This window comes from Eubalaena glacialis, chromosome 3, assembly GCF_028564815.1.
Source record: "Eubalaena glacialis isolate mEubGla1 chromosome 3, mEubGla1.1.hap2.+ XY, whole genome shotgun sequence".
Lineage (NCBI taxonomy): Eukaryota > Metazoa > Chordata > Mammalia > Artiodactyla > Balaenidae > Eubalaena > Eubalaena glacialis.
In genome coordinates this window covers 23394788-23419553 of record NC_083718.1, presented here as the reverse complement: position 1 = coordinate 23419553, position 24766 = coordinate 23394788, and the positions used below count along the sequence as shown (strand labels likewise).

Below are 24766 nucleotides of genomic sequence, written 5' to 3'. Positions count from 1 at the left end.
CTGGGATTACCTTCCCTTTCACCCTTTGAAATTTTCATGGTCTAGCAGAATCTTCAGAGTTGGCTTTGGAACACGAGCCTACCTTCTCCCCAGATTGCTGGCTTTCTGATTAAAGCAACATTTCTGTTTCTACCAGCACTTGCCTTTTGAGTATTGACTTTTGAGTGGCGAGCAGCTGGACCTGAGTTTGGTAACAAGATAAGTAATCTACCTGATAAAGAGTTCAAAATAATGGTCATAAAGATGCTCACCAAGGCCAGGAGAACAATGGATGAACAAAGTGAGAATTTCAACAGAGATAGAAAATAAATGAAAGTACTTTTGGTAGGTGGAGATATTGAATAATATCCTCTGAACTGAGAAGGAACCTTGAGACTGAAAAATAAATGCAGGCAACTCTGTAAAGTGCAGTTATGAAGTTTACTGTGCGTAACTTACATACAGGCAGGATTGGATAGACAACAATCCAGAGGCATTCACAACTGCACTCTGTACTGATGAAACCAGTACAAGCGAATTTAAAGGGGCTAGAGCTTAAAATAGAATCTGGCTACTAGGGAGATGCACATTCACAGTGATGACAAGTGGGGTTTTTCCTCCCTCTAGGAGTCTCATGACTGTAAAATAAAATTCATATTTTATGGCAAGGCAAGAAAAAACTTTAACATAAAAAAATTTCTCTGCCCTTTGGTTTCCTCTCTTCCCTCTACTGTGCATTGTGTATCTGCACTAGGCATCAACCAAACCTTCCACATTGGTAGAAATACCTGCTCAACCATAAACAGCAACATTCTCCTAGTAACAACAAGGCAATTCCTTAAAATAAAACATTCCTTCTTGATCTTGTAAGGAGCCACAATGATAGTTAGATCTAAATTACATATGTAAAATAAATAAATAACATATGTAAACAGTCATTAATATGTCATTTAATGTACAGCTGTTTGTCTCAAAAAACTTATATGACTGTGTTTTGACTTCTAATGGGTGGAACAGTTCTTGGAGCTTTCTGAGATGCTGTTCCTGGGTTATAATCCTCAATTTGGCTCAAATAAAATTTTCTTTCTTAGATTGACTGATTAATTTTTTGTCAACATGACCACTAACCCATCAGGAAAAGGTATTCTTCCATTTTTCATATTGTATCAAGGTGGAGTGAAAGTTGATAGAGAATTTATTTGGCTTGGGTGCATTCCTTGTGAGTAGGTTAAAGTTCAGTCATATAGAAATGGGAGCCTCAGATGGAGATGACAAAATTGAGTCAGGGTGATCCAGCCACACAAGTACCAAACAGAAATCACAGAGCTGGAGAATATAATAGCTGAACTCAAAAATTCAATAGAAGGATTCAACAGCAGACAGATGAAATGGAAGAAACAATCAGCAAACTCAAAGACAGTTCAGATGAATTCATCCAATCAGAGTAGAAAAAAGAAAAAAATTAAAAGAGTGAAGATAGTTTAAGGGACTAAAAGGACAACATCAAGGACCAATATTTGCTTACAGTAGTCCTAAAAGAGAAAGAGAGAGAAAAAGGGGGGCAGAAAGCTTATTCGAATAAATAATGGCTGAAAATTTCCCTAACCTGGAGAAAGAAACAGATATCCAGATTCAGGAAGCCCAGAAGTGTCCAAATAAGGGTAATACAAAGAACCCACACCAAGACACATTATAATTAACTTGTCAAAAGTTAAAGATAAGAAAAGAATCTTAACAGCAGCAAGATAAAAACAACTTGTTACATACAAGGGACCCCCATAAAGTTTTTTTAGCAGAAACTTTGCAGGTGAGAAGGGAATGCCACAATATGATCGAAGTGCTGAAAAAAAAAAAAAAACACCTGCCAACCAAGAATAATCTACTTGGCAAAACTGTCCTTCAAAATTGAAGGAGAAATAAAGATTTCTCCAGACAAGCAAAAGCTGAAGAAATCCATCACCACTAGACCATTTTAACAAGAAATGTTGAAGACATGTCTTCAAGCTGAAATGAAAAGATGCTAATTAGTAACAGGAAAACGTGAAAGAATAAATCTCATTGGTAAAAGTAAATAAAGTTAAATTAAGAATACTCTAATGTTGTAATTGTGATGGGTAAAAAATCACTTATAAATCTAGTATGAAGGTTAAAACACAAAAGTAGTACAAATATAACTACAATAATGTGTTAGTGGATATAGAAATAAAAAGATGTATATTGCGACATCAAAAACATAACACTTGGGGAGAAGGAGGAATCAAGATGGTGGAATAGGAGGGCGTAGAGCTCACCTCCCCCTACAAACACATCAACAATACATCTACATGTGGAACAGTATAATGGAAAACTAACTGGAAACCTGCAGAAGAACTCCTATACAACCAAAAATGCAAGAAAGATTTTCACGTAACTTGGTAGGGTGGGAAAAAGGCATAAGGCCAGGACCTCTGCCCCTGAATGGGATCTGAAAGGAAGAGAAGGTTCTCATGGGTGGATCCTTGCCCTGGGGGCCTGTGTGGAGGAGACAACCCCCCTTGGCTGTTGGGAGAACTGCTGGAATAAGTAAGCCCGAAGAAGCCTAGACTCTACTCAGAAGGAGTGCTTACATGTTGGCTTGCCAACAATCAGGGCATGGAGGGCTTTGCACTGGCAGTTGCCACCTTGCCACACTCCCTAATCCAAATGGGATGAATACCACAGCCCTGCTCAATCCACACCACAACTTGGTGTGAGATCTGGGCAAACTGGGCCCTGGGAAAAGACTTGGTCTAGCTGCACAGAGACAGTCTGGGGGTCTAGGGTGTGGTTTGGGTAGGGTGGCAGGGGTCACTGTCAGTACTCACTCAGACAGCACCACAGGAGCACACCATGGTTTATCTCCCAGCCAAGTGAGAGTGTTCTGGCACCACCCACTCCACATTGCAGCTTAGTGCTGGAGCTGGGGCAGACAGGTCCTGGGAGAAGAATGCCACAGAGGCAGCCCAGATCTCTGGCATCAGTGCAGCCATCTCAATTCCTGAAGCCACAATGCCCTGACCCACAGCCTGAGCCTAGTGAATCCTCCAGTGCTGCCCACTCCATACCACAGCTTGCATTAGATCTGGGACGAACACATCAAGGGAGTGGAGCCATGGACACCTATGTCTGTACACGTGGTGCATAGGTATTCTGTGATCACTTGGGCCTCATTTCCTTCAGCAAACCCCTCCTTTGGGAGTGGACACATACTCAAGGGGAACAGAGCTTGATTGAGCCTGAACTTCAGAGTTTCTACTCCAACAACTGGGGAGTAGACCCCACCCCTGACAGGAAAGTGACAGCCACGGAGAAAAAAGGAAGTCCCACATCACACCCTGTGCAGGCTTGAGATCCCCCAACAACAACCACACCACCTATCAAGGTGAAAACAGCTAACACATCAGGAGGAAAGAAATGGCTGGCATCCGTATCAAAACCAGCCCTCACACCCAAAATATTAGATATACAGTGTCTACACAGGGATGCTCTTAAGAGGATAGAAATTACATCAAGCATATTTACTGACCACAGCAGTATGAAACTAGAAATCAAGTACAGAAAGAAAAATAGGGAAAGAACGAGCACATGGAGACTAAACAACATGCTGCTAAAAAGGGTCAATGATGAAGTCAAAGTGGAAATCAGAAAATATCTCAACACAATGAAAATGAAAACACAACTTTACAAAATCTATGGGATGCACCAAAAGCAGTTCTAAGAGGGAAGTTCATAGTGACACGAGCCTTCCTCAAGAAACAAGAAAAATCTCAAATAAAAAACCTAACCTACCACTTACAAGAATTAGAAAAAGTAGAAGAAAGACAGCCCAAAGTCACCAGAAAGAAGGAAATAAGATCATAGAGGAAATGAATCAAATAGAGATAAAAAACCAATAGAAAAGATCAATAAAACCAAGAGCTAGTTTTTTTTTTTTAAGATAAAATAGACCAACCTCTAGCCAGGCTCACTAAGAAGAAAAGAGAGTGGACCCAAATAAATAAAATAAGAATTAAAAGAGAAGAAATAACAACTAATACCACAGGGGGGAAAAAGGCATAGAGAATACTATGAACAGTTATATGCTAACACACTTGACAATCTAGAAGAAATAGACAAATTTCTAGAAACATATAGCCTGCTAAGACTGAGTTAAGAAGAAACGTAATCTGAACAGATGGATTACTAGAAATGAAATAGAATCTGTAATACAAAAATTCTCTGCAAACAAAAGTCCAGGACTGGATGGCTTCATGGGGAAATTCCTACAAACATATGAAGAAAAACTTATACCTATCCTACTCAAACTAATCCAAAAATTTGATGAGGAGGGAACACTCCCAAATTCATTCTACAGGGCCACCATCACCCTAATACCAATACCAGACAAAGACAGTATCAAAAAAAGAAAATTACAGGTCAACATCTTTGATGAATAGAGATGTAAAAATCCTCAACAAAATATTAGCAAACCAAATCCAACAATACATACATACACTATGATTTAACAGTGTCACAAGGATGGTTCAACATATGTATGCAAATCAATCAATGCAATACACCACCCTAACAAAAGGAAAGACAAAAACTACATGATTATCACAATAGATGTAGAAAAAGCATTTGACAAAATTCAACATCCATTCATGATAAAAACTCTCATCAAAGTGGGTATAGAGGAAACATATCTCAACATATAAAGGCCATTTACAACAAACTCAAAGACAACATCAAACTAAATGGTGAAAAGCTGACAGCCTTCCCACTAAATTCAGGAACAAGACAAGGATGCCTACTCTCATCACTTCTATTCAACATAATACTGGAAGTCTTCGCCACAGCAATCAGACAAGAAAAAGAAATAAAATATATCCAAACTGGAAAGGAAGAGGTAAAACTGTCACTATTTGCAGATGACATGATATTCTATCTCATGATACTCTATCTATATTCACCATGATACTGTATCATGGAGAACCCTAAACTCTTCACACAAAAATTATTAGAACTAATACATTCAGCAAGGTAGCAGGTTAATATTCAGAAATCTGTTGCATTTCTATACATTAATAATGAAATATCAGGAAGAGAAATTTAAAAAACAATCCTGTTTAAAATCACATAAAAAATACCTAGGAATAAACTTAACCAAGGAAGTGAAAAACCTATACCCTGAAAACAATAAAGCATTGATAAAGAAAATTGAAGATGACTCAAAGAAATGGAAACATATCCCATGTTCTTGTACTGGAAGACCTAAACTTGTTAAAATGTCCACACTACCCAAAGCAATCTACAGATGTAACGCAATCCCTATCAAAATGCTCATGACATTTTTCACAGAACTAGAACAAATAATCCTAAAATTTATATGGAACCACAAAAGATCCAGAATTGACAATGTTATACTGAGAATAAAGAACAAGCTGGAGGTATAACCCTTCTAGACTTCAGACCATACTGTAAAGCTAGGGTAATCAAAACAGTGTGGTATTGGCACAAAAACAGACACATAGATGAGGGGAAGAGAATAGAGAGCCCAAAAATAAACCCATGCATCTATGATCATTTAATCTTCGACAAAGGAGGCAGGAATATACAATGGAGAAAAGACAGTCTCCTCAACAAATAGTGTTAGGAAAGCTGGACAGCTACATGTAAACAATGAAATTAGAATATTCCCTCACACCGTATATAAAAATAAACTCAAAATGGCTTAAAGACCTAAATATAAGACATGACACCATAAAACTCCTAAAAGAGAACATAGGTGGAACCCTCTTTGACATAAATTGTAGCAATGTTTTCTTAGATCAGTTTCCTAAGCAAAAGAAATAAAAGCAAAAATAAACAAATGGGACCTAATCAAACTTAGAAGCTTTTGCACAGCAAAGGAAACCATCAACAAAATGAAAAGACAATCTGACAAGTTAGAGAAAAAAATATTTGTAAACAGTGCAACCAACAAGGGCTTAATTTCCAAAATACACAGACAGTTCATACAACTCAATATTTAAAAAAAAAAATCAAAAAATGGGCAGAAGACATAAATAGACATTTTTCCAAAGAAGACATACAGATGGCAAACAGGCATATGAAAAAATGCTCAACATTGCTAATTATTAGAGAAATGCAAATAAAAACCACAATGGGGTATCACCTCACACTGGTCAGAACTGCACTCATTAAAAAGTCTACAAATAATAAATGTTGGAGAGGATGTGGAGAAAAGGAAACCCTCCTACACTGTTGGTGGGAAAGTAAATTGGTGCAGCCACTATGGAAAACAGCATGAAGAGTCCTTAAAAAACTAAAAATAGAACTACCATATGATCCAGCAATTCCACAGCTGGGTATATATCCAAAAAACCCAAAAACACTCATTCAAAAAGATACATGCACCCCAATATTCATAGCAGCACTATTTATGATAGCCAAGACTTGGAAGCAACCCAACTGCCCATCAACAGATGATTGGCTTAAGAAGATGTGGCACATACATTTGAAAATTACTCAGCCATAAAAAGAATAAAATATTTCCATTTGCAGCAACATGGTGGGATCTAGAGAATATTATACTTAAGTAAGTCAGACAAAGACAAATATTATATGATATCACTTATATGTGGAATGTAAAAAATGACACAAATGAAACAGAAATAGACTCACAGACAGAAAACAAAGTTATGGTTACCAACGGGGAGTGGGAGGGGGGAGGGACCAATTATGAGTATGGAATTAACAGATATAATCTACTAGACATAAAATAAATAAGCAACAAGTACTTATTATATAGCACAGGGAATTATACCAAATATTTTGTAATAACCTATAATGGAATATAATCTGCAGAAAAACCCAAACAATTCACTATGTTGTACGCCTGAAACTAACACAATATTGTTTATTAAGTACACTTCAATAAAACAAAACAAAGAACCAAAAAAACCAGAACACTTCCAGAGTGGAGTAAAAATGTAGGGCTTTAATAAGCATTTGAACTTAAGTTGTTATCAGCTTAAAATAGACTCATAAATATAAGATTTCTTATACAAGCCTCATGGTAACCATAAAGCAAAAGCTATAATACGTACACAAAACATAAAGAAAAAGGAATCTCAGCATACTATTGTAGAAAATCATCAAATCACAAAGGAAGAGAACAAGAAAAGATGAAAGGAAGAAAAGAATAAAAAATAGCTAGAAAATAATTTGCAAAATGGCAATAAACAATTTACAAAGTGGCAATAAATACCACTTTAAATGGAATATATTCCCCAATCAAAAGACGTAGTACGGCTGAATGTATAAAAATACCAACTATATGATGCCGACAAGAGACAAACTTCAGTTTTAGGACACATATAGACTGAACGTGAAGGAAAAGACAAAGATATTCCACATGAATGGACATCAAAATAAATCAGGGGTAGTTATATCAGACAAAATAGACTTAAAGCAAAAGGCTGTAATAAGAGACAAATGATACAGGAGTCAGTCCAACAAGAGCATATAATATTTGTAAATATATGTGCACCCACCATAAGAGCACCTAAATATAAAACAAATGTTAACTCACCTGAAGCGAGAAATAGAAAGCAATACAATAATAGTAATGGACTTTAATACCCCACTTTCAACAACAGATAGGTCATCCAGACAGAAAATCAATAAACAAAGAGTGGACTTAAAGTACATATTGCACCAGATGGATTTAACAGACAATTACAGAGCACTCCATGCCAAAACATAAGAATACAAAGACTTCTCACATGCACATGGAACATGCTTCAGAATAGATGATATGTTAGATCACAAAACAATTTTCATAAATTTAAGAAGACTTAATTCATATTAAGCATCTTTTCCAACCACAATGATATGAAATCATAAACCAAATGCAAAAATATAACTGAAAAATTGACAAATATGTGGACATTAAACAACTTGCTACTGAATGACCAATGGGTCAAAGAAGAAATCAAAGGAAAAATCAAAACGTGTTTTGAGATAAATGAAAATGGAAATATAACATACCAAAACTTATGGAATGCAGCAAAAGCAGTCCTAATAGGGAAATTCATAGCAATAAAGGCCTACATTAAGAAACAAGAAGGGGCTTCCCTGGTGGCGCAGTGGTTAAGAATCTGCCTGCCAATGCAGGGGACACAAGTTCGAGGCCTGGCTGGGGAAGATCCCACATGCCGCGGAGCAACTAAGCCCGTGTGCCACAACTACTGAGCTTGCGCTCTAGAGCCCATGAGCCACAACTACTGAAGCCCACGCGCCCTAGAGCCCGTGCTCTACAACAAGAGAAGCCACCGCAATGAGAAGCCTGCGCACTGCAACGAAGAGTAGCCCCCGCTCGCCGCAACTAGAGAAAGCCCGCGTGCAGCAACGAAGACCCAACGCAGCCAAAAATAAATAAATTAATTTATAAAAAAAAAAAAAAAAAAAGAAACAAGAAGATCTTAAAAGTTACAATCACAAGAAAAAATTATAACTATGTGTGGTGATAGATGTTAAGTAAGCTTATTGTGGTGATCATTTTGCAATATATACAATTATCAAATCATTACATCATACATTTGAAACTAATATAATGTTATATGTCAATAATATCTCTATTAAAAAATAAATAAGAAAGATCTTAAATAAAAAACCTAAATTACACTTTCAAAGTACTAGAAAAAGAAGAACAAATGAAGTCCAAATTCAGTAGAAGGAAGAAAATAACAAAGATCAGAACAGAAAAAAAATAATAAAATAGAGACTAAAAGGCAGTAGGAAAGATCAATGAAAATAGAGATGGTTCTTTGAAAAGATAAACAAAATTGGCAAACCTTTAGCTAGACTCACCAAGAAAAAGAAAGGACTCAAATAAAATCAGAAATGAAAGAGGAGAGATTACAACTCTTATCACAGAAATACAAAAGATCATAAGAGACTACTCTGAACAATTATACACCAACAAATTGAACAACCTAGGAGAAATGGATAAATTCTTAGTCATAATCTACCAACACTGAGTTATGAAACAACAGAAAATTTTAACAGACCAATAACAAATAAGAAGATTGAATCAGTAATCAAAAACTCCCAACAAGCAAAAGTACAGATCAGATGGCTTCGCTGGTGAAACATTTGAAGAAGAATTAATGCCAATCCTCTTCCAACTCTTTCAAAAAATAGAGGAAGAGGGAGGAAACACTTCCAAATTCATTTTATAAGACCAGCATTACTCTAATACCAAAACCAGGTTAGGACACTAAAAGAAAAGAAAATTACAAGCCAATATCCCTGATGAATAAAGACACAAAAATCTTCAAAAAAAATTAGTAAACTGAAATCAACAGTATATTAAAAGGATCATACACCATGGTCAAGTGGGGTTAATTCCCAGGAGGCAAGGATGTTTCAAATACACAAATCAATCAGTCTGAAACACCACATTAACAAAGTGAAGGATAAAAGTCATGTGATCATCTCAATAGATGCAGAAAAAGCATTTGAAAAATTTCAACACACTTTCATGATAAAAACTTTTATAAACAGATATAGAGGGAATTTACCTAACTACAATAAAAGCCATATATGACAAGCCTGCAGCTAACATCATATACAACGGTAAAAAACTAAAAAAAATTTTCCTTTAGGATGCCCACTCTTGCCACTTTTATTCAACATAGTATTAGAAGTCCTAGTAAGAGAAATTAGGAAAGAAAACATAACAAAAGACATCCAAATCAGAAAGAAAGAAGTAAAACCATCACTATTTGCAGACCACATGATATTATACATAGAAAATCCTAAATATTCCACTGAATAACTGTGAGAAGATTTAACAAATTCAGTAAAGCTGCAGGATACAAAATCAATATACAAAAATCAGTTGCATTCCTATACACTAACAATGAACTATTTGAAAAATAAATTAAGAAAACAATCCCATTTACAATTGCATCCAAAAAATGAGAATACCTGAGAATAGATTTAACCATGGAGGTGAAAGATCTGTACACTAAAAATTATAAGCCACTAATGAAAAAATTGAAGAAGACACAAACAATGGAAAGATATTCTGATGCATAGATTTGGAGAATTAATTTTTAAAATGTCCATACTACCAAAAGCCATCTATAGAGTCAATGCAGGCCCTACCAAAATTCTGATAACATTTTTTATAGCAGTCAAACAAACAATCCTAAGATTTGTATGGAATCACAAATGTCCCTGAATAGCCAAAACAATATTAAGAAAGGACAACTTCTCCCTGATTTCACACTATACTACAATATTATAGTAATAAAAACTGTATGATACTGGCACAGAAACAGACATATAGATGAATGGAAGAGAATCAAGAGCCTAGAATTAATCAAGAGCATATAATTAACGTATATGGTTAATCAATTTATGACAAGGAGCTGTTAACCTTATGTGTGATAAGGGGTTAATAACCAAAATATGTGAAGAAGTCATACAGCTCAATAGCAAAAAACAAATGATCCGATTAAAAAATGGGCAGAAGACCTGAATACACATTTTTACAAAGAAGACGTACAAATGGCCAACAGGTATATGAAAATGAGCTCAACATCATTAATCAACAGGGAAATGCAAATCAAAACCATGATATATCACCTCACACCTGTTAGAATGGCTATTATCAAAAGCCTGTCTCTTGATAGGAAGTACAGGCAAGGATATTGAGAAAAGGGAACACTTGTATACTCTTGGTGGGTATGTAAATTGGTGCAGCAACTATGGAAAATAGCATGAAGTTTCCTCAAGAAATTAGAAATAGAACTACCATATGATCCAGTAATGTCGCTTCAGGTATATATCCAAAGGAAACAAAATCACTGTCTCAAAGAGATATTTGCATCGTCATGTTTATTGCAGGATTATTCACAATAGCCAAGACACAGACACAGTTTGTCTAACAACGGACAATGGATTAGGAAAATGTGATACATACACACACAAAGGAATATTATTCAGCCATAAAAAAGAAAGAAATCCTGTCATTTGCGGAAACATGGATGGACCTTGAAGGCATTATGCTAAGTGACATAAGTCAGACTGAGAAAGACAAATACTGTGTGATCTCACTTATATGTGGAATCTAAAAAACTAGAATTTAGATACAGAGAACGGATTGATGGTTGCCAGAGATGGTGGGTTTGGTGTGGGGAAAATAAGTGAAGGTGGTCAAAAGGTACAGACTTCCAGTTATAAGATGAATAAGTTCTGGGGAACTATGTACAGCATGGTGACTATAGTTAATACTGTATTGTATGTTTGAAAGTTGCTAAGAGAGTACATCTTAAAAGTTCTCATCACAAGAAAAAAATGTGTGACTCTGTTAAGTGATGAATGTTCACTAAACACATTGTGGTAATCATTTTACAATATATACACATATATCAAATAATTGTGTTGTACACCTTAAACTAATATTATATGACAATTACATCTCAATAAAACTGGCAAAAAATAGACACTATGTATTCATCGATTCAGAAAAAATTATGCATGGTTCTTTTAATGTTGTATCCTCCATAAGTCCTATAAGGTATAATTTTCAGCACTATTAGTAGTGGATTGAACATTAAAACAACATTAAATTTCAAATGTTATTAAAAATCAAAATAAAATATATACTATTTAATCTGCAAGCAAAATATTTCCTTTTAATAACCACTCCATCATGAGAGTGGGAAAGAGAACTCTTGTGTCATGGTCTGTTACATCACTACTCAATGTTGGGATTATATATCAACATCTTACAACCCTTTTAGAATTTGGATTCCATGAGAGGGGGTTTCAGGTCTCTTCATTTTCAATCAATTACATATGTGAGCAACCACATCCAAAGGTCTTACCTAAGCATGATTCTGACTACTCTATTCACTGTTTTCTATACCCAGTCCATTTTCTACCTTTACCCCAATTTAATGGAGGCCACCATGAGGCCATCTGAAACAACAGATTTGGTGGCAAGGCAACACCTCAATCTGATTACCTTTGTTGTTGACCTGGCTCCTGTCTAGAAGAAAGCATTTAATGTGAAGCTCCTGAGAAAAACCTAAGGCAACGGTCTTATCTTCTGATGTTTGGGAGAAAGAAATAGCTAACATTTTTAAAACTGTGACAGCCCAATTTAGTGGACTCTCAATTTAGATTGTAGGCTTAAAGTAGAGAGATCCTCCTTTACCAGAGTGATTATTTTTCATCTTTGCTTACAAACTAGTTTTGTTTGTTGTTTAATCAAAGTTCATCTCTCTCTTATAGGACTTCAGTAAAAGTGGCAAAAAATCCACACCAAATTTCTGGCCACTTTTCCTAGAGCTACATGCTTGGTAAGCATGTGGTTTGCTTCCAAGATATCACAGGTAACAGTTTTGCCAAGTGGTTAGCCATGGCATAACAAGGGTCATCAGCATTCAAGTCTTTAACTTGAGTCCTTACTGCCACCATCTGACTTTTAAGTCGGTGTCAGGTATTTCAGGATTTTTTTCATGTCACTGCCTTATTTATAGGTACTAAAATCTATATTAATTATGATACAAGTTCTGTCTGCTCTAGCAAAGATACAAATATAACAATGGCTTTTAAAAGGTGGAATTTTATTCTTCTCTTACGTAACAGTCCAGGGCTTATACGTAAGCTCCACAGTATTAGGAACCTAGGCTTGGCTTCTTTTATCTTTTTTTCTGCTATCCTCAACATGCACTTTCCATATCTAGGTCCCAGGTGGTTATTTTAGGTCCCTGGGACTCTCTGAGCCTCAGTCCCGCCTACCAGCAGGCCTAAATACCAGCTCCAGGAACCCTGGGCCCTGTAGCCAGAGACCTCGAGTTCTGGCATTGCCCACCAGAGGGCCAGCATGTGACCAGCCTCACACACCAGTTGGCTGACATTAGAGCCAGGACCACTGCAGTCCCACAGCCTGCCATGGCAGGACCCAGACCACCCGCCAGTGGGCCAACACCAGCCCTAAGACACATTGGGCCCCTCAGCCAGCTGTGTCAGGTACCAACCCTGCCTGCCAGCAGGCCAACACCAGCTCTGGGACACTTTGGGCCCTTCAGCCAGCAGCCCCAGGATCCAGTCCCACCTACCATCAGGCTGACACCAGCTTCAAGTCCCCCAGGACTCTACAGCCAGCCACCTTGTGACCCCAACCCACCAACCAGTGGCCAGCAACCTCTACACAAGCCAGGGACTGCCTGGCAACCAACCAGGCCAGTGGCCAGCCACGCCTACTAGACCACCCACAGTAGTCAGCTCATCACAACATAAGGATTCATGCCGCCCACATAGGGGGCACCCTTAGACAATACAGCTCTGGTGACTAGGCGCAGGCTCTGCTGGGATACACAGGACATCTCCTACAAAAGGCCACTTCTCCAAAGTCAGGAAATATAACAAACCTACCAAACACGTGAAAATAAGAGCAGCAAGTTAGGCAAAATGAGGAAACAGAGAAACATGTTCCAAACAAAGGAACAAGATAAAACCCCAGAAGAAGAACTAAATGAAGTGGAGATAGGCAATCTACTCGAGAAAGAGTTCAGGATAGTGATCGTAAAGATGATCAAAGAACTCAGGAGGATTTTGGATGAGCAGAGTGAGAAGTTAGAAGTTTTTAACAAAGAGTTGTAAAATATAAAGAAGGACCAAACAGAGATGAATAATACAATAACTGAAATGAAAAATACACTAAAAAGAATCAACAGTAGACTAAATGATACAGAGGAACAGATCAGTGAGCTGAAAGACAGAGCAGTGGAAATAACTGAAGAGGAACAGAAAAAGAAAGAAAAGAGGACAGTTTAAGAGACCTCTGGGACAACTTCAAGCATACTAACATTCACATTGTAGAGGTCCCAGAAGGAGAAGAGAGAAAAAGACAGAGAACATATTTGAAGACATAATAGCTGAAAACTTCCTTAACTTGGAAAAGGAAACAGATATCCAGGTCCAGGAAGCAGAGAGAGTCCCAAACAGGATGAACACAAATAGGACCACATCAAGACACATGTAATAAAAATAGTAAAAATTAAAGATAAAGAGACTATTAAAAGCAGCAAGGGAAAAGCAACACGTTACATACAAGGCTACAAGGCTATCAGCTAACTTTCAGCAGAAACTCTGCAGGCCAGAAGGTAGTGGCATGATATAATTAAAGTGATAAAAGGGAAAAACAGGAATAATCTACTTGGTAAGGCTTTCATTCAGATTTGATGGACAGATCATAAGTTTTACATACAAGCAAAAGCTAAAAGCGTTCACCACTACCAAACCAGCTTTACAAGAAACATTAAAGAGACTTCTCTAAGTGACAAAGACCACAACTAGAAACATGAAAATTACAAAAGACAACATGTCAAATCAGTGGGAAAAACTGATCTAGAAAAAAAAAAAGATCATATGGGAATAAAATGAAATTGAATATTTCCTGATTCACACCAAATACACAAACAAAACAAAACAAAAATTTTAACTCCAGTGTAATTAAGTACTTAAATGTCAAAATTAAAACTTTAAAATATATTCGAGTATTTTTCTGGTTTGGGGGTAAGGAAAGATTTATAAACAAGAGCACAATATAAAAGTCTATAAACTGAATTGTATTAAAATACTTTTTTGATAAAACCTCACATTTAATGAAGACAAGCTGTATACTGTGAGATATCTGAAAAATATATGTGGTACATAGTCTCCAAAGATAACCACCATTAATTCCTTCCCTCCTTGTACATGCATGCCTCTCTACTCATCACAAAATGGAGTCTATTTCTCCTCCTCTTGAATCTGAGTTGATCTTAGTGACTTCTTTTGACCAACAGAATGCTGTCAAAATAACTTTATGCCAGTTCCAAGCCCAGCCCTTAAGAGCTGTCAACTACAAATTGGCACTTGCCATGGGCACTTGCCATCTACCTCTACAAGGATTAAATCAGGTGCCACTGCAGCTGCTGATCTTCAACACCCCCTGAAAGGAATTCAGGGTGGAGATCAGGAATGAGGCACTCTGTGCTCTGAGAAAAACTGGCAGAGCAGGTCTTCACATAGATATTTTCAGGAGCTGATTTTAGGAGCCCAGTTCTTGCATCTCCTCATATCTAGAAAAGCACTAAACTCCTTCATGGTGACGTCTGCACCTCGTGACTAGCAGAAATCTTCTGCAAAAAAATATGTGCTTGATTGCATATACTCCCCCCTCACCAAAATCACATGTATACTGACCTTCCCCCCTGCTTCTTTGGAACAGTTTCTCAGAGCTATCTGAAATGCTACCTCCCTGGCTATAGTCTTCATTTTGCCCCAAATAAAATTTAACTCGCAACTGTCACATTGTACTTTTTTTTACATCGACAGAGCCCTGCCAGCTTCCACTTTCCCCCTTGAAGCCAACAACTGTGTAAGAAATCCAACTACCCTGCTGAGACAACCATGCTCCAAGTCAGCCACGTGGAAAAGCTCTGAAGCGCCAGACATGAGTGAAGACATTTTGAACCTTCCAGCCGAGCCCAGCCATCAAATAAATGTAGTCAAATGAGTGACCCAGGGCCACATGAAGCAGCAAAAACACCCAGCTCAGCCTAGAGCCTAGAGAAATAATATATCATTCTTGATTTAAGCCACTGAATTTGAGCGGTTTGTTAAACAGCAACAGATAACTGAAGTGACATCTAACATACATATCACAAAGGATTAGTCTCAAGAATCTAAAAAGAACTCCAGCTGCCTGCCGGGAACCCTCGCTGCACTCTCTCTTCAGCCAAGGAGCCGCTCATCCGCCAGTGATTGGGAAGGTAAAAGAAAGGTCGGAGGAGGAAAAGGAGGCAGGGAAGAAGTCTCAGCGGCTGTGTGACTCCAAAAATTTTGTCTCCCACAGGCCCCTGTTGAGGCTTCACTTGGCGGCACTGTCAGTGCGGTCGTGGAGCATCGTGGGTGGGAGGGAGATTTGGTCTCGCAACTCCGAAGGATGGCGGACGGTTTCCGGGATGAGCTCTTCAGCGTGTTTGGGGACGACTCGACCACTGCGCCAGCAGCCAAAAAAGACAAGGAAAAGGAGAAGGGGAAATGGAAGGGGCTGCCAGGGGCTGCGGAAAAGGCTGGAAAACGTTTTGATGGTAAAGTACAATGAGTCAACTAATATTGGAAAAAAAAGAGAGATGCAGACTTCGAGGGCACAGATGAACCCATTTTCGGAAAGAAGCCCAGGGTAGAAGAGTCAATAACTGAAGACTTAAGTTTGTCAGACTTGATGCCCAGAGTCAAGGTACAATCAGTTGAAACTGTAGAAGGGTGTACACATGAGGTTGCACTTCCTGCAGATGAAGATTATCTACCACTTAAACCTCGAGTGGTTAAATCTGTAAAGGAATACCCATCCATTCTTGATGCTTTTCAAAGAGAAGCCATTCAGTGTGTTGATAATAATCAGTCTGTTTTAATATCTGCACATGTATCAGCAGGAAAAACTGTATGCGCTGAATATGCCATTGCATTGGCCTTAAGGGAGAAACAGCATGTAATATTTACTAGCCCAATTAAGGCCCTCAGTAAGAAATACCGTGAAATGTATGAAGAATTTCAAGATGTTGGTCTGATGACTGGAGGTGTTACTATTAATCCTACAGCATCTTGTCTTGCTGTGACCACAGAGATTTTGAGATGTTTGCTGTACACAGGTTCTGAAGTTATGCGAGAAGTTGCTTGGGTCATATTTGATGAAATTCATTACATAAGAGATTCAGAGTGTGGTGTCGTGTGGGAAGAAACTATTATTTTGCTTCCTGATGATGTTCACTATGTCTTTTTTTCGGCTACTATTCCAAATGCCCGACAGTTTGCTGAATGGATTTGCCACTTACATAAACAGCCTGGACATGTAATTTACACAGATTATCTGCCTACTCCATTACAGCACTACATTTTTCCAGCAGGGGGAGATGGTCTGCACCTTGTAGTTGATGAAAATGGTGACTTCACAGAAGATGATGCAAGTACTTCGAGATGCTGGTGATTTGGCAAAAGGAGATCAGAAAGGGCCAAAAACAGGAATAAAAGGACCATCAAATGTGTTCAAAATTGTGAAGATGATTATGGAAAGAAATTTTCAACCTGTAATTATTTTCAGTTTTAGTAAGAAAGATTATGAACCGTATGCACTTCAAATGACCAAATTAGATTTCAACCCAGATGAAGAAAAGGTGTGTGAAGAAGTATTCAGTAATGCAATTGACTGCTTGTCAGATGAAGATAAAAAGCTCCCCCAGGTTGAACATGTACTTCCTCTCTTGAAGTGAGAGATTGGTATTCACCATGGTGGTTTACTTCCTATTTTGAAAGAAACTATAGAAATTCTCTTTTCCGAAGGATTGATAAAGGCCTTTTTTGCCACTGAAACTTTTGCTATGGATATTAACATGCCGCAAGAACTGTTTTATTTATGAATGCCCAAAAATTTGATCAGAAGGATTTCTGATGGATTTCCTCTGGTGAATACATTCAGATGTCTGGTTGTGCTGGAGGGAGGGTAATGGATGATACAGGAATTGTAATTCTTATGGTAGATGATTGGAAAACAACTACTTAAGGGCTCAGCTGATCCTCTAAATAGTGCTTTCCGTTTGACCTACAACATGGTTTTGAACTTACTACGAGTAGAAGAAATTAATCCTGAGTACATGTTGGAAAAATCCTTCTACCAGTTTCAGCACTATAGAGCAATTCCAGGAGTAGTAGAGAAGGTAAAGAACTCAGAAGAACACTATAATAAAACAGTAATACCAGATGAAGAAAGTGTAGTCATCTACTACAAGATTAGACAACAGCTTACCAAATTGGGTAAATTGAAGAATATATTCACAAACCAAAATATTGCTTACCATTTCTATGACCAGGTTGTTTGGTAAAGAATGAAGGAGATGATTTTGGCTGGAGTGTAGTGGTGAATTTCTCAAAAAAATCAAATGCTAAGCCTAATTGTGGTGAACTGGATCCTTTATATGTAGTAGAAGTACTTCTGCGCTGTAGCAAAGAGAGCTTGAAAAATTCAGCTACTGAGACTGCAAAACCAGCTAAACCTGATGTGAAAGGAGAGATGCAGGTTGTTCCAGTTTTGGTGCATCTCCTGTCTGCTATCAGCAGTGTTAGGATTTACATTCCTAAAGACCTTCGACCATTGGACAATAGACAGTGTTTTAAAATCAATACTGGAAGTTCAGAAACGTTTTCCTGATAGTGTTCCCTTATTAGATTCTATTGATGACATGGGCATTCAAGATCAAGGACTGAAAAAAAGTCATCCAGAAAGTAGAGGCTTTTGAGCGTAGAATGTATGCTCATCCACTTCACAATGATCCAAATTTGGAAACTATGTATACACTTCGTGAAAAAAAAGCACAGATTGCAATAGACTTCAAATCTGCAAAGTGAGAACTAAAGAAAGCAAGAACTGTCCAACAAATCGATGAATTCAAATGTCGCAAACGTGTTTTAAGGAGGTTGGGATTTGCTATGTACATCTTCTGATGTCATAGAGATGAAAGGATGAGTGGCTTGTGAAATAAGCAGTGCTGATGAGCTCCTTCTAATTGAGATGATGTTTAATGGCCTTTTCAATGACGTATCTGCAGAACAGGCAACCTAAGCTGCTTTGTGTTTCAAGAGAATTCTAGTGATATGCCCAAATTAACAGAGCAGTTAGCAGGACCACTTTGTCAAATGCAGGAATGTACTAAAAGAATTGCAAAAGTTTCAGCAGAAGCCAAATTGGAAATTGATGAGGAGACTTACCTAAGCTCATTTAAACCTCACTTAATGGATGTAGTATATACCTGAGCAGCTGGAACTACATTTGCCCATATCTGCAAAATGACGGATGTCTTTGAAGGCAGCATAATTCATTGTATGAGGCACCTGGAAGAACTACGTCGACAAATGTGTCAAGCAGCAAAAGCCATTGGAAACACTGAGCTGGAAAATAACTTTGTAGAAGGAATCACCAATATCAAGAGAGATATTGTGTTTGCTGCCAGCCTCTACTTATAAAGAGTCAGCTAAAGGAACGTGGGATTTTAAATTGTTCACCACCTGTCTGATTACAGTTCACTACAAATGCAAAAAGTAAAAAAATAAAAATAACTCCAGAGAGTAAATCCACTAAAAAAGGACTAAAACAATTACACAGATAGGCAAATGACATGTACAGGCATTTCACAGAGGAAGAAATAAACATAAGAAGAGATGTTCAATATCATTACTAATCAGAATCATGCAAATTAAGATCACAAGTTAACCATTCTGTAATTCAACTGGCAAAAGATAAGAAGTCTGACAGCATCAAGCAGAGAGGATGTACATCAGTAATATCTCTTATATTGCTGGTAGGAGTGTATAACCACTCCAGAAAAGTTTGCCGTCTTCTTTAAAAACTGAACATTAGAGTACCCTATAAATAAGCAACTACATTCGGATATACCTACATACACAAAAAAACTTTTCCACATGTGCAATAGAAGAGACATGCATAAGACCTTCCACAGTAGCCTTGTGCGTAATATCTAAAAGCTGGAAACAACACTAAAAGCCCATCACTAAGAGAGTAAACAAATTATGATCTAGTAATACAATGAAATTTTATACTACACTGAATATACAAGATTAATCTTGGTAAAATATCATTGAGGGGAATTATTAGAAAACTCATTCAGAATATTATTCTTTTTTGTAAACTTCAAAAACAATTAAGCTTAACAGTATACTGTGTAGACATACATATGCGTGATTAAAAAATTTTTTTAATACTGCAAGATAATTTGAAAGGAACTAAATCAGGAATGATGGAGACCTGAGGGCCTCCATGTTCGCTGCCCTTGCTGAACTCTTGCTGAACACTCTAAAATAAAACGGCTGAACAGTTGCTGAGTTGCCAAAATAATGCTGAGAACTGGACTTCTTCTAAACTAAAGAAAACATACCTTTCCCTAGTAACAGATGAGATGTGCTCAATAACCCAGTCGTATATATAGAACAGATGTGTCTTCCAATTCAAATTGTTGGTAAACAATTTGTTTAAACATGCAAGAACTTCCCCTTTTTTCCCATAAAAATCCCTACCCATTTTCCTCCAGTGGGACACTCTTCTGGCTTCCTCCAAGTCTGTGATCCCCCAATTGCAATTCTAAGACTCCCAAATAAACTGCCTTTTTGCCTCTTGATAGTTTGTGGTCCTTCCGGTTGACAATAATAAACACAAAATTCATGAGGAGGTATAGGAGGCAAGGAGATAAAATAAGGGAGATATTTGTAGACAAAAGTTGCTAATATCCTAATTCTTGTCTTACGTGGTGAATTTGCAGGTGTTTGTTTTATAATTTGAACATATAATTTATTAGTTTTAAAAGGCCCATGCAAGGATCAATGATGACAGGGTGTCATCAATACAGTACAATACAATACAATCTGGTGCATATGAAAGTCCTACCCATTCTGTCAAAAAAGAGGCCACAAGTTTATCAGTTTACTGGTTTGTTAGAAAAGTTGCCAGAAGACAATAGATTAATATCTTAAAAATGCTGAGAAAAAAAAAACTGCCCCTCAAGAAGTTTAAAGTATTGTTCAACATATAAAAAGATTGAGATTATCATCCACAGACCCTGACTAATAGAACAATTAAGGATGTACTTCAGTACAAAGAAAAGTGACACAGAGATGAGGTATGAAATAATACTAATAATAGTGTAGACTTATACAGGGTGGTAGACTAAACAATGGCCTCCCCAAAGATGTCCACATCCTAACCCCCAGAAGCCGTGAATATGTTACCTTACATGGTAAGAGGGACTTTGCAAATGTGATTAAATTAAAATCTCAAAATGGGGAGATTATCCTGGATTATCCAGTGGGCCCAACATAACCAGAAGGATCCACCTAAGAGGGTGACAGGAGGATCAAAGTCAGAGAAAGAAGATGTGAGGATGGAAGCCGGGGTCAGAGGAGAGAAGATGCAATGCTGCTGGCTTTAAAGATAAGAGAAAGGACTACAAGCCAAGGAATGAAGGCAACCTCTGGGAGGTGAAAAAGGTAGGGAAATGGATTCTCCCCGAGAGCCTCCAAAAGGAACGCAGCACACACATTTTAGACTTCTGACCTCCAGAACTGTAAGATAATAAAATTTGTGTTGCTTTGAACCACTGAATCTGTGGTAATTCCAGTAACAATAGGAAACAAATACATAGTTACATATATTCACTTATTAAATCCTCACAAAGTCTCTCTGAGTTAGGCACTAGTCTTAAACCCACTTTACATGAGTAAACTGGTATTATACTCACTCCACATGGGGAAATCAAAGTACAGAATAAACGGTGGACATGGGTGCAAATCCAGGGTCCACACCTTTAACCATCATAAAAGTGGTCTTTTAAAAGAAATAACACTGTATTAGAAAAGATTACCAAAAAAAATTTTTTTACATATGTATTATGTCAGTAAACATAATGAACAATTACATTTTAAAAGTTAAAATTAAAATACTAAAACAATAACAGGATTGGGTGGGAAGAAGTTCAATGAGTATTGTACATAAGATCCTTGTTACAGGCAACAGAAACAAATACTAAAAAAATTACTGACTTTGTCAGAAAAATTTATGGACAAATATGTATTAAGGGTACACACTAAAATAACATAATCTATGGGGCCTAAACAGAGGTGGAAAAATAAATAATACATAGAATGATTGACTGATAGATAGACAGACAGGAGGGGTACAGACGACACAGAAAATTGTATCAATCCAACAGAAGACAGGGAAGTGTGGTATACAGAAAACACAAAAGAGAAGTAAATTTGGCCTGTTTCTTCAGTAATCACAATAATACAAGTGGATTCATCCCATTTATTTAAAGACAGATTGAACAATCAAACTAGATGATGTAGCTATATACGCTGCTTACAAAATACATCCATAAAACAAAACCATATCAAAAAGTTAAAAATAAAGAAATGGATGCTGGTGAGAATAGAAAATGGTGCAGTTGCTATGGAAAACAGTCACAGCAATTCCTCAAGAAATTAAACAGAGAATTACCACGTGATCCAGCAATTCCACTTCTAGGTATATATACCAAAAGAATCAAAAGCAGTGATTCAAACAGATATTTGTACACCAATGGTCACAGCAGCATTATTCATAAAAGCCAACAGGTAAAAACAACTCAAATGTCCATGCACAGATAAATGGTTAAAGAAAATGTGGTATATACATACAATGGAATATTATTCAGCCTTAAAAAATGATATTCTGACACATACTACAACATGGATGAACCTGGAAGACATCATGCTAGGTAAAATAACCCAAACACAAAGGACAAATATTGTATAATTCCACTTGAATGAGGTTCCTAGAATAGTCAAATTCATGGATACAGAGTAGAATAGTGGTTATCAGGAGCTGGAGGGAGGCAGTAATGAGGAGTTATTGTTTAATAAGCACGGAATTTCAGTTTCAGATGATGAAAGCTGTGGAGATAGATTGTGGTAATGGTCACACAACAATGTGAATGTACTTAATGCCACTGAAATGTACACTTAAAAATGTTATGTTATGCATATTTTACCACAATTTAAAAAAAAAACAAGAAACAGAAAACACTATACCATGCCAATGGTAATCAAAAGAAAACTGGTATAACAATATTCTATCAGACAAAATAGAGTTTAAAGGAAAAGCATTAATAAGGAGAATTGAGACTCAACATAATAGAGGGGACAATCCATCAAAAAGCTACAATACTTGTAACTTTCATGTACCTAAGACTGCCTCAAAATATACGAAGCAAAACCTGACAGAATTACAGAAAACTTGACATTTCACAAAAACAGTCATAGTGAGATATTTTCACACACCTATCTCAGTGATTTATAGATCAAGTGAACAAATAAAGTAGAATGTATACACAAGATTTGACCCTCAAAATGAATAGGCTTGACCTAATAGATATATAGAGAGCCCTGTACATAATAAATAAGGAATTCACTTTCTTTTCGAATCACATAAAATATTTATAAAAATCGACCACATCCTAGGTAACCAAAGACAACACATTTCAAAGAAACAATATTATGCAGATCACATTTTGCAATATAGTGCAAATAAATAAGTCAACAATAAAAATACATTTTTTAAAACCGTCTAGTTTGGAAAGTTGAAATAGCACTCCTAAATAAACCATAGATTAAAAAGAAAATAAAAATGGAAATTACTCTCCAGTTAGAACCATCTGAAAATTAAAATATCACATATTCAAAGTCGGTGGACTTACTTCACTCTGTATAACACACTCTAGGTCCATCCACATCTCTACAAATGACCCAATTTCATTTCTTCTTATGGCTGAGTAATATTCTATTTATATATATGAACCAGATCCATTCATCTGTCGATGGACATTTAGGTTGTCATACAGAGTGAAATAAGTCAGAAAGAGAAAAGCAAGTATCGTATATTAACGCATATATGTGGAATGTAGCAAAATCGTACAGATGAACCTATTTGCAGGGCAGGAATAGAAATGCAGACATAGAGAATGGACATGTGAACACTGTGGGAGGGAAGGGGAGGGTGGGATGAATTGGGAGGTTAGGTTTGACATAAATACACTACCATGTGTAAAACAGATAGCTAGTGGGAACCTGCTGTACAGCACAGGGAGCTCAGCTCAGCACTCTGTGATGACCTAGATGGGTGGGATGGGGTGGGGAGGGAGGTCCAAGAGGGAGGGGATATATGTATACATATAGCTGATTCACTTCATTGTACAGCAGAAACTAACACAACATTGTAAAGCAATTATAGTCCAATAAAAAAAAAATAGTTGGTGGTTGCAGCTTTAGCAGTTCTTAGAACTTAGAACTTAAAATTTAGAAGAGCATTAAATGCATTTAGTATTTTAAAGATTGAAAATAAAGTATTCAATAAAGAAGCTAGAAAATGAACAAGCTCAAAGGAGGAGAAATTAATAGAAAATAATCAAGATCAATAAAACTGCTGAAAGCCGATGAAGGAAAAAAAAGAAACAGTACACAGAAGGCTCTCACTTACCCCCCAAAAGTAAAATACATCAAAAGAGTTTTACAGGTGAGTTTTATCAAACATGCAAAGAACAGAAAATCCTTATAATATACAAACTCTTCAGAAATAAAGAAGAAAAGCCACTGAACTCCTTTCTTGAAACTACAATAGCAATGATTCCCAAACCAGACGAGTACCGTATACTGCACCAAAAAAATGATAGACAATAACACTTATGAACATAAACGCAAATATCCTAAATAAATTATTAGCTAATCAAATCCAACAATGTGTCAATGTGCATATGTGATACATACACATATACATGTACATATCTTAGTGGAGTTTATCCCATGAATGCAAATTCAGTATCTATGAATGTTATTAATGTAATTCAATATATTAACTTCTTCGAAGATAATAGCTACCTACAAAAAATCACATATCTACTCATCTATATTTGTGTCGTGTGTCTACACATATGTGTTATGTATATTTTATGCAGTAAATCGTGGCAACTAAGGAGTTCATTACTCACTTACTGGGGAAAAAAACGCCAAACTCTCATTGAGGTGGGAAGAGGAGAGAGCTCACTGACAAAGAGCAACCAACAAGCCCTGCGCCAGGAAGGCAAGCTCCTGGAGGGCAGGGACAGCTGTCCGACTCGTG

At 37.0% G+C, this 24766-nt stretch overlaps 1 pseudogene; it reads left to right on the top strand.

Annotated features, from left to right (window-relative positions):
• Positions 1 to 15994: 15994 nt before the first annotated feature.
• Positions 15995 to 19068, top strand: LOC133087749 (exosome RNA helicase MTR4-like; annotated as a pseudogene).
• Positions 19069 to 24766: the final 5698 nt, after the last annotated feature.